Here is a 10,298-nt window from a genome sequence, read left to right as displayed (position 1 = left end):
TAAGATCCCCATTCTTGCCTATGCGTTCCAATCTGCTCTCTTGAGTCTTAGATTTGGGTTTTAGACTACTCTCCCGAGTATACCTAAATGATGAATGATGCGCTCATAGGACAAGGTAACCGCATGAACTTGGTTGATGCAAGATTATTCCTATCTCTAGTGAACAATGCATGCATTGCTTAATGCTTCCAACCACTTACCCTCCCGGGCAGTTGATTGTTGCTTACTTTACTCATAGACAAGCAATGCGTTAGCCTATAGATAGTCGTTGCAGCAGTTTCACACTAAGCAAATAAGATTACTTACACACTCACACAACGCACACCTCTTGGTGAGTTGCTACATGCTTCATATCCCTAATCCACATGATTAAGTATGCGATACCCAAGCAAACCCATTAAGGGTTGCGATGAAAGTAAAGATGCTAAGCAAAGAAGATGGAGATGAAGTTGAAGGAACAGAGAAATGCATTGGAAACAAATTGTATTAATTCCTTGATCAAAAAATGTCATACAATACAATATAAGAAAGAAAGGGAAAGGAAATGACTAGCTGGAAGCAAAGATTTGCTCCCAGCGGATGTACGTCAAGGCTGCCGATGGTGCCATGGATGGGTGAAGGAGCTAACTTTTTCGAGATCTAGCTCCAGTTGAAGGCTTCGGTCATCACTTGGAATGGATTAAGGAGGTAAAGAACTCTCAGCCATCTTCTCACGCGTTTTTCTGGATCACGGGGAAAATCCCCAGATCACAAGGTTCATCCCCGGATAACTTGAATTTCAGCTCATCGGCTTCTATTTATAAAGCTTGGATCGCCGATAACATTAATTAAACTGTTCTGAGTCTGACGTTCGGCGCATTAGTCCTTTATGAACCTCTGCCACTAACGGCGTGGTAGATGAAATGTCAACATCATCTTTTGGTTTTTCTCGAGGTAGATGCGTTGATGCGTTCATTACACCAACCTTACGTTGATCCCATTAGAATGAGTTTTCGTGTAGCAGCAATCATTCAATGGCTGCATTCGCTTAATATCGCAACTCTACATGATGACTGCAATCGCTTGACGAGTGCAACTCCCATGCAATGGACGTATACGGTTGATTACTACAACATCCATGCGTTGATCGATGCGTTTGTCTTTGCGATGGAGTGTTTCTCCGCATGCGGTGGTCCGGTTTCCGCATTTGCGTTCATTTCCTGCGTTAGCTACAAAAATAGAACATTAAACGCATAATAACACAAAATAACGGGTTAGCTAAGTTCAACATGCTAATCGACGCAAGCTCACTTTCTCGTGAACTCCTATCATGATTGCCGCATCTCTGCCTAACAACCTTCATAATTCTAAGTAGAAGGCCTAGGATGACATGCATTTCTGCATGTCATCACACTCCCAAACTTAAAATTATGTTTTTCCTCAAGCATGCGTTATACTCAAGAAATTCTAACTCACCTTCATGCTTTCCTATACGATGACCAGCTTCTCAGAATATAATTTACACACACCTTTGACCATCATTGCAATGCTCTCCTCCATTTTGGCTGTTTCTTCTAAAATATTTTGTCTAAGTTTAAATCCGACAAGCCTTTGCTCAAAAACTTTTATTCATTCATCACAATTTTATGTTTAGCTTTTGAGAATGCATTCGTAAAAAATACTTCAAAACTTTGCGATGACTTATTCAAATGCGGCATTGAACCTGGTTACACCCTTCGTTTTGGTTACCCCCACGTGTGTCATGCGGGCATCCAACTTCGATTGTGTTCCATATTCAACTCAACTTTTGTCTCATTTGTTTTGGCTTGCACTGGATAGAGGAGTTGCTCTTATGTGCTAATCCTAGCAACTTGCATTCATTTTGGCTTGCCCCCACGTGTGTCATGCTGACATCCAACTTTGAGTAAGTGCCTTTCATAGCTTAACTCTTATCAACATGGGTTTCCCCATTGCGTTGACAGTGGAGTTATTATTCTCAAAATCTCACTTCAACTTTTTTTTTTCAAATGGTCGCAATTCTCCGAGACTACTGCCACCCTCAAACTTAGAAGTTGGCAGCGTTCTCACCACAAAGCTAAAAACAAAATTACAAGAATGCGATAATAAATGTTTGAACAAAGGTTTGCACAAAATAAAACTTAAGACTTTCAAAATTTGAAGAAGCTAATAAAAGTAAAGAATGTCTTGCGTTGATTAGTTAGAAAATGCGGTGAACTATACGTACCATCATAGAAACATCGCAAAACACGCAATCGAAAAAAAGAGAATTTCAAAAGGATGAGGCATACAAGATAACAAGAAAAGACCTTAGGCGGAACAATGCATGCACTCATGTGTTGGAATCCACGTGATTGAAGCCATACATTGAAGGGTGAAAGGAATTCTTCCGTTGAACTACGAACCGAGGAGACTTATTATTGCACCTACAAGAGCAAACGTACCACAATCAAGGAAGCAACCACATATCCAAAATAACAATAAAAATAAAATAAGTAACCTATACTAAGAAAGCAAAGTAAAGATAGAGTGGAAGACATCCCTGGAAAAATAAGAGTATTGTCACCAAAAGGAGTTTTCCCTGCAGGAGATAGTTTTCAACTGCTTGGGTCAATTTGCCCTGACTATTAGAACTTCCGGCAATTGTTGGGCGCATGCGGCCGTCATGTGCTTAGAATTACCTTCGGCTCTTTTGCGACTAATTGTCCTTCTACCTTGAGGTCAATATTGGCTTTCAGCGCATCGCCTACACTTCAATATTGATTGCAATCTGGTCGTACAAGCTGCAATACTCCCAAGATTAAAAGTTTGCTCGTAGAGACACAAAACTTAACAAACATTTAGCTGTCAAGTCCCCGACAACGATGCCAAAAACTTGATGGGGGGAAATTTAGAAGTCAATTTTACTCGAAAATCAAAATCCTATGGACGCAGTATGCGATGCATGTTCCTAAGATATGCGTTGATAGTCATGCGTCGATGGTCATGCGTTGGACTGATAATGCATTAATGAATGTATGCGATGACCATGCGTCCTGCCACAAGTTTTTTTGCGCTCACGCCAAGTATAACACGAATGCAAGTTTCTCGGGTAATCCAAGGTCGAACAAGGGACTTGTAGCTATATATATGCAGTGATGTGCATGCGGCAGTTTAAATAAAAGAATGGAGGGGATGTTGCTAAGTTAATCCTACTCCTACTTCTATCTAACAGACAACGCAATGAGAATATGCATGAGAGGTAGAGATACGACAACACTTGACATGAAATAAATGTATGAGAAAATAGATAAAATGCGGAGATGAATTTATTGAAACCCTTAAGAGTGACCACAAGGACAACCTTAGTCAACGCAAACCATGCAATCATGTTATACACACATGAACCTAACTTTAAGATGTATGCGGTGTATCTGCGATATTGTCGAGAAGCCTATGTCTGCCTAGACCTCCATAACCAGCTCACTAGCTCTCGCCGCATGAGCGTGGCTGCCGCATAACCCCTTATCCTACTTCCTGGACGCATGCAAATCCAATCTGTAGGGTGTATACGTTGTGTGAAGCAAACAGAGCTTATCTCTAAGATCCCCATTCTTGCCTATGCGTTCCAATCCGCTCTCTCGAGTCTTTAGATTTGGGTTTTAGACTACTCTCCCGAGTATGCCTAAATGAAGAATGATGCGCTCATAGGAAAAGGTAACCGCATGAACTTGGTTGATGCAAGATTATTCCTATCTCTAGTGAACAATGCATGCATTGCTTAATGCTTCCAACCACTTACCCTCCCAGGCAGTTGATTGTTGCTGACTTTACTCATAGATAAGCAATGTGTTAGCCTATAGACAGGTGTTGCAGTAGCTTCACACTAAGTAAATAAGATTACTCACACACTCACATAACGCACACCTCTCAGTGGGTTGCTAGATGCTTCATATCCTTAATCCACATGACCAAGTATGCGATACCCAAGCAATCCCGCTAAGTGTTGCGATGAAAGTAAAGATGCTAAGCAAAGAAGATGGAGATGGAGTTGAAGGAATAGAGAAATACATTGGAAATAAATGTATTAATTCCTTAATCACAAAATGTCATACAATACAATATAAGAAAGAAAGGGAAAGGAAATGACCGGCAGGAAGCAAAGACTTGCTCCCAGTGGATGTGCGTCAAGGTTGCTGGTGGTGGATGGGCGGAGAAGCTAACTCTCTCGAGTTCTAGCTCCGGTCGAAGGCTCTTGTCATCACTCGAAATGGATGAAGAAGGTGAAGAACTCTCAGCCATCTTCTCACGCGTTTATCTGGATCATGGGGAAAATCCCTAGATCACAAGGATCATCCCTTGATCACAAGGATTATCCCCGGATAACTTGAATTTCAGCTCATCGACTTCTATTTATAGAGCTTGGGTCGCCGACAGCATTAATTGGACTGCTCTGAGTTTGACGTTCGGTGTGTTAGTCCTTTCTGAACCTCTACCATTAACGGCGTGATAGGTAAAATGTCAACATCATCTTTTGGTTTTTCTCGAGGTAGATGCGTTGATGCGTTCATTCCACCAACCTTGCGTTGATCCCATTAGAATGCGTTGTCGCGTAGCCGCAATCATTCAATGGTCGCATTCGTTTAATACCGCAACTTTACATGATGACCGCAATCACTTGACGAGCACAACTCCCATGCGATGGACGCATATGGTTGATTACTGCAACATCCATGCGTTGATCGATGTGTTTCCCTTTGCGATGGAGTGTTTCTCCGCATGCGATCGTCTATGCAGTGGTCCGGTTTCCACGTTTGCGTTATTTTCTGCGTTAGCTACAAAAATAGAACATTGAACGCATAATAATGCAAAATAACGGGTTAACTGAGATTCAATATGTTAATCGATGCAAGCTCACTTTCTCGTGAATTCCTATCATGATTACCACATATTCTGCCTAACAACCTTCATAATTCTAAGTAAAAGGCCTAGAATGACATGCATTTCTGCATGTCATCAATAGACATTGCGTCTATCACTGATAAATGATAATATTTTGCTATATTTGAAAATGTTTTCAACCATTGTTCCATTTATCCCAAAATAAAGTTAACTTTTCATTAAATAATTTGTTAATTAACCTACTATAGAATTAGTTAACATAAAGCTCATTAAATATACTTTGGTATGTGGCCTTCTTTTAGTAAACAATTATAAGATGAGGGAAAGAATCTCTGACCTTAAGAGATGAAGCGCATGCTAATTACCTGATACTTTCGTAAGGATCTACATGACCAAAATTTCACTGATAAAATAACTTTTTGTTTCCATGATTCCCTCCTCTCTCCCTTGTGCTCATGCTTTCGTTCAATTAGTCAAATACAATAGTACTCATATACCTCCTCGCTCGCACTCCTCCTCACTCTTTTGCTCATATTTGGTAAAAAAAAAAAAAAAAAAAATCGTCGAGTGCTTTGTGATATTAATAACATTGTTATTTTCATTATTTTCAAAATCTAGAACAAACAACATTTTGTTATATGAAATTTGGGTCATTTGTGCAAAAATATCTCAACTACTCACTTTTGACTGATACTAATAGTCAAACTAATTGCTCTCTAATTTCTCAATTATCATTGAAATTAACATTATTAAAAGGATATTTAACATGAATAACCATATAAGAAAGATGAAATTCAAATCCCTATTGCATGTTTAATGCAATTTCATCGTCTAAACATAAAACTTGGGAAGAACAAATGCAAATGCAAAAACAGAATTGCCCTAATTCTTCAAACACTCGATCACAACATTTCCAAGCTTTCCTTCATCAATGGCTTCCATCACTTTCTCAATATCTTCTCCAGGGCTCACTTTCTTCGCTCCACTCAACAGTTGAGTCCCCACTTCACTCCTCACGAATCGGTAAATCGGGTAAGTGCTGCATTTCTTGATTCTATTTTCCACTTCGAATTCGCCATTCTCGAATCTCTCTCTCGCATTTTCAACATCTTTTTCCAGTTTCGCCTTTAATTCCTCAAGAAACTCTGGAATTTTCTTGAAAATGGCAATCCCTGTTTCGTTTCCATTCTCGATTTTGCTTGTTGCAATTCCTTTCAGCGCTTTTTCGACTAAAACTTCCAGTAGTTTTGGGATTAGGGTGTAGGATGTGTTGGTTGGATCGTCGATGTAGGAGAAGACCGCCTCGCGGTCGATTACTTGCAAAAGATCTTTCTCGCAGAATCGCGATTCGAGAAGAGATCCATATTCTGCAATGTATAAGGTTTTTCTGATGGTTTGTAGAAGGGAATTTTTCACTACTTCCCTCATATTTTCTTCGTATTGTCTTAAATCGATTGCTTGGCAAAGCGCCACCATGTATGTAGCAGACATGAGCTTGAGAATCTCAATGGCTTCGGCGGATTTTCTCGCTGAGATTAGACCTAGAGAGTTTACATCTTGATTGTGTTGTTCTGCACTTTGAACATGAGTTGTGACAGGGTTTGCTAAGTATTGGAGCTCAGAGCAATAAGCAGCCATGGCGATTTCTGCTCCTTTGAAGCCGTAATCCAAGCTAGGGTTTGGCCCGCCACTCAAATTAGATGGTAATCCATTGTTGTAATGATCACAGACAAGTTCAGAGAATTGGGCAAACATTAGCTTTCCAATTGCTGCGATGGCGATTCGGAGATTATCCATGGAGACTCCAATAGGGGTTCCCTGAAAGTTTCCTCCATGTAGAGCTAGATCCCGATTGACATCGATTAATGGGTTATCATTAACAGAGTTGATTTCCCTTTCAATTGAATGAGTTGCCATTCGAATGACTTCAATTTGAGGTCCAAGCCATTGTGGAGAGGTTCGAAGTGCATAACGATCTTGTTTTGGCTTTGACAATGGGTCATTTTCATTGCGGGTTTTTGCTTCTTTCATAAAATCGCTTTGCTCCAAGAGAGATTCCATGGCTGCGGCGGATTCAATCTGGCCAGGGTGGTGCTTAAGCTTATGAGTCAATGGGTCTGCAAATTCCGGCTTCCCAAGCATGGCTTCACAGAATAAAGCTGAGAGAATGACAGATAAAAGAGCCAAAATGTTGGCGTCGTAGCAAACCGTTGCAGCAACGGCAGACCCAACGGCAGTTCCATTGACAAGAGCTAAACCTTCCTTTGCTTGAAGCTCAAATGGCTTTGCAATTCCAGCTCGCTTGAGAGCTTCCATGGCAGTTATCACATTGCCTTCAATGGTGGTAACCTTAGAATTATGCCTTCCAGTGATGACTCCAGCAATATAAGACAGTGGAACAAGATCTCCAGAAGCTGTGATTGTCCCTCTCAAAGGCAATTTAGGAATCAAATTCTCATTCATGAGCTTCACCACAGCTTCAAGAATATCCCAACGAATGCCGGAGTAGCCTTGCATCAATGTGTTTGTTCTAACAAGCATGGCCGCCTTTGAGTAGCTAGATGGAAGATTGTCCTTTCCAATGACTCCAGCATTGAGGAACCTAATGAGTTCTGTTTGGAGGTCGGCCATTTTGGTCGTACGCCGGTGGGAGGTGGCGCCAAAGCCGGTGGTAACTCCATATATGTCGATTCCCTTAGAGACTTTCTCAGCAACCCATTTTGCACTATTGGCTACACGATCATGTGCCACAGCTTCATTCAGGATGACTTTGACATCGCTTCGACGAGCAATGGCGGTGACTTGAGCGACAGTGAGAGTGGTGCCTTCGATGTCAACGGTTTGAGCCTCTTGAAACTCTAATAGCATACGACAAACCTCCTCAAAATGGGTGTGGCTGAGAGCTTTGGCAGCCTTGACCCAGTGGTCGGAGGCCAAAACAGAGGGAAAGGATTTTGATTGAGGAACAGATTCAGTTTCGGAGAGAGCTGAGGAGCAGAGAAATTCAGAGTTGGCCATTAGAAGAAGAAGAAGAAAAAACTGGCAAAGAAGAAAGAGTGATTGAATGCTCTAGAGTTAAGATTCTTGGATGAGTTTTGTGGCATTTGGAGGAAGAAATGGGCATGAATTTATAGCAAATTTTGATGGTTTGATTTGTAACTTCATGTTGAAGAAGTTCAAGATGAATTTCTGTGGAAAATTACACAAAACAGAAGCTTCTGCTTCCCTTACATGGGAAAATTATATGTTATTTGTTTTTTCTTTTGTATTTTGCATGGTACTTTCTTAGTTTGTTTGGACTGAGGGTGAGATATCTTAAGTTGAAATTAAGCTTTTCTTTTATAAATCCAAACATAGAATAGCTTAAGTTGAAATTATGTTTTCCCCCCAAGCTTAGTTAATATCACTTATTTGTACATTTACCTGAGCAATTGGTGGCATTAATAGTTGGAGCCTAATTGAAAATCAAAACGGTCTCTACTTAGTCTAGTATACATGTTTTAGGTCATGTTTATGTTGGTTTTGAGCCCAAGTTAAATTATAAAAACTTTAGCCAAAAATAAGTTTAAATTTAATGTTTAAAGTATCTCAACCTTACCAAAGAGAAATTTCTTTTAAATAATGTTAATGTTACATTTTCTAGTCAACTGTCAACTAACTTTAAGGTGGTTTAGATTTTTTTTTTTTTCTTTTTATTTTTAAATCTTAACTTTAAATATGAAATAGACACTTATTTCAAACATCCATCATTTGAAAGTATTTTGTTTTTCCTTTATTTTTAAGGTTACACCAACTTTTCTTGGACGTGAGGCAATGGTACTATTGACAAAGTGGCAAATTCATGTCATCATTATTAGTGTTTAGTTATATATGAATCTTCCCTTCACATTTACTTGTACAAAACTGATTTGGTCCTTTCAATTCTACGGAAGAGGAAACTACATTGAATATTCTGCTGTTTTTCTTTTCAACTTCAAATATTCTCCTGTGTGAACAAAAAATAATATAAAATTAGTCTGTTGAAAATAAATTGTTTTTAAGTCGAATAATTTTTTAAAGTTCTTTTTCGTTTTTAACAAAAATATTAATTTTACAAACCAAAAACCTAAAATGGAAAAATATCTATTAAAAAATTTATTTCTTAAAGTATGGAAAAATATCTCTTAAAATATTATTTTGTTTTTTTTAAAAAAAAACTTGTTTGTTTTGATTTAGTTAATTAATTTGGTCAAATGGTTAGTTTTAAAAAGGGGAAAATGGCCAATAAGGGCTCAACTGACATATTGCTTGATGGTAGGGAGCTTTCTCTCTTTTTCTGAGAGGTATCCACTTTCGTTTCGACCATATATACAAATATTTGGCTTAATTTGAAAAAAAAAAAAAGTTGCACCATTTTTTCCATTACAAATCACTTTTAGTTCTTAAACTTTGGTAAAAGTAATAATTTAGTCCCTGAGCTTTGGTTTGTAATGATTTAGTTCATGAACTTTCATTTTATAACAATTTAATCCACGAACTTTACTATATAACAATTTAATCCTTGTATTTTAAATTTTGTAACACTTTAATCCTTATTGTATAAATTAATGTTAAGACTTAATGGGATTTCTTACATAAATAAATCGATAAACTAATTAAATACTCAACATTTTTATAAAATACAAAGTCTACATCATAAAATAGTAAAAATTGACATATAATTTTGATTAATTTTCTTACGTTAGAGAATAAATTGTTACAAATTTGAAAGTACAAGGATTAGATCGTTACATACTTCAAGGACTATATTGTTACAAAATTGAAAGTACAGAAACTAAATCATTATAAGTCAAAATTCAGGGACTAAATTGTTACTTTTACGAAAGTTTAGAGACCAAAAATATGTTTAACCATTTTTTTTCTTTTTGAGTAATTGTTGCACCAATTCTTAAGCATACATAGATTTTTTTTTTTTTTTTTCAAAATTAGATCGTTTAGCCCTCTTTTTTTTTCATAGTATAGAAAGTAGAGGAGTCCAACCTCTGATTTCGAAGTTTATAATACAATCACTAAATTAGTTGAGTTATACTAATTTTGACTTGATTAATTAGCCATGTATTTATGCTAATCAATACAAGTATATTATTACAATATGTTTTTGGGTCAAGTAAATAAAAATCATACATACATACACTAATTATATACAGACTTTTCAAGATGTATATAAAAAAGAATTGAATTGCACTCAAAATTAAAAATTAAAAAAGTGATTCGGTAAAAAAAAATTACGTAATTGTGTAAATTGAAATTTTTTGCTAACAAATTCACAAGTTTAATTTTTATTAAAAAATATATATATTGTATTTAATAGTATCAAGATATAAGTTCTAGTGCAAATTTTCAAAGGCATAATTCATTCGTACATTAGGTTAGATATGTAA

General features: G+C 37.5%; 1 pseudogene across 1 annotated transcript; it reads right to left on the bottom strand.

The window, feature by feature from the left end:
• Nucleotides 1-5,587: 5,587 nt before the first annotated feature.
• On the bottom strand, nt 5,588-8,330 carry LOC120071314 (phenylalanine ammonia-lyase pseudogene; annotated as a pseudogene). The gene has a single exon (XR_016527870.1). The product of XR_016527870.1 is annotated as a phenylalanine ammonia-lyase pseudogene (transcript).
• Nucleotides 8,331-10,298: the final 1,968 nt, after the last annotated feature.

Source organism: Benincasa hispida, chromosome 2, assembly GCF_027475165.1.
Source record: "Benincasa hispida cultivar pf3 chromosome 2, pf3_genome.v1.1, whole genome shotgun sequence".
NCBI classification, from domain to species: Eukaryota; Viridiplantae; Streptophyta; class Magnoliopsida; order Cucurbitales; family Cucurbitaceae; genus Benincasa; species Benincasa hispida.
The sequence above is the reverse complement of the archived record's forward strand: the minus strand, read 5'-3'. Positions and strand labels throughout refer to the sequence as shown.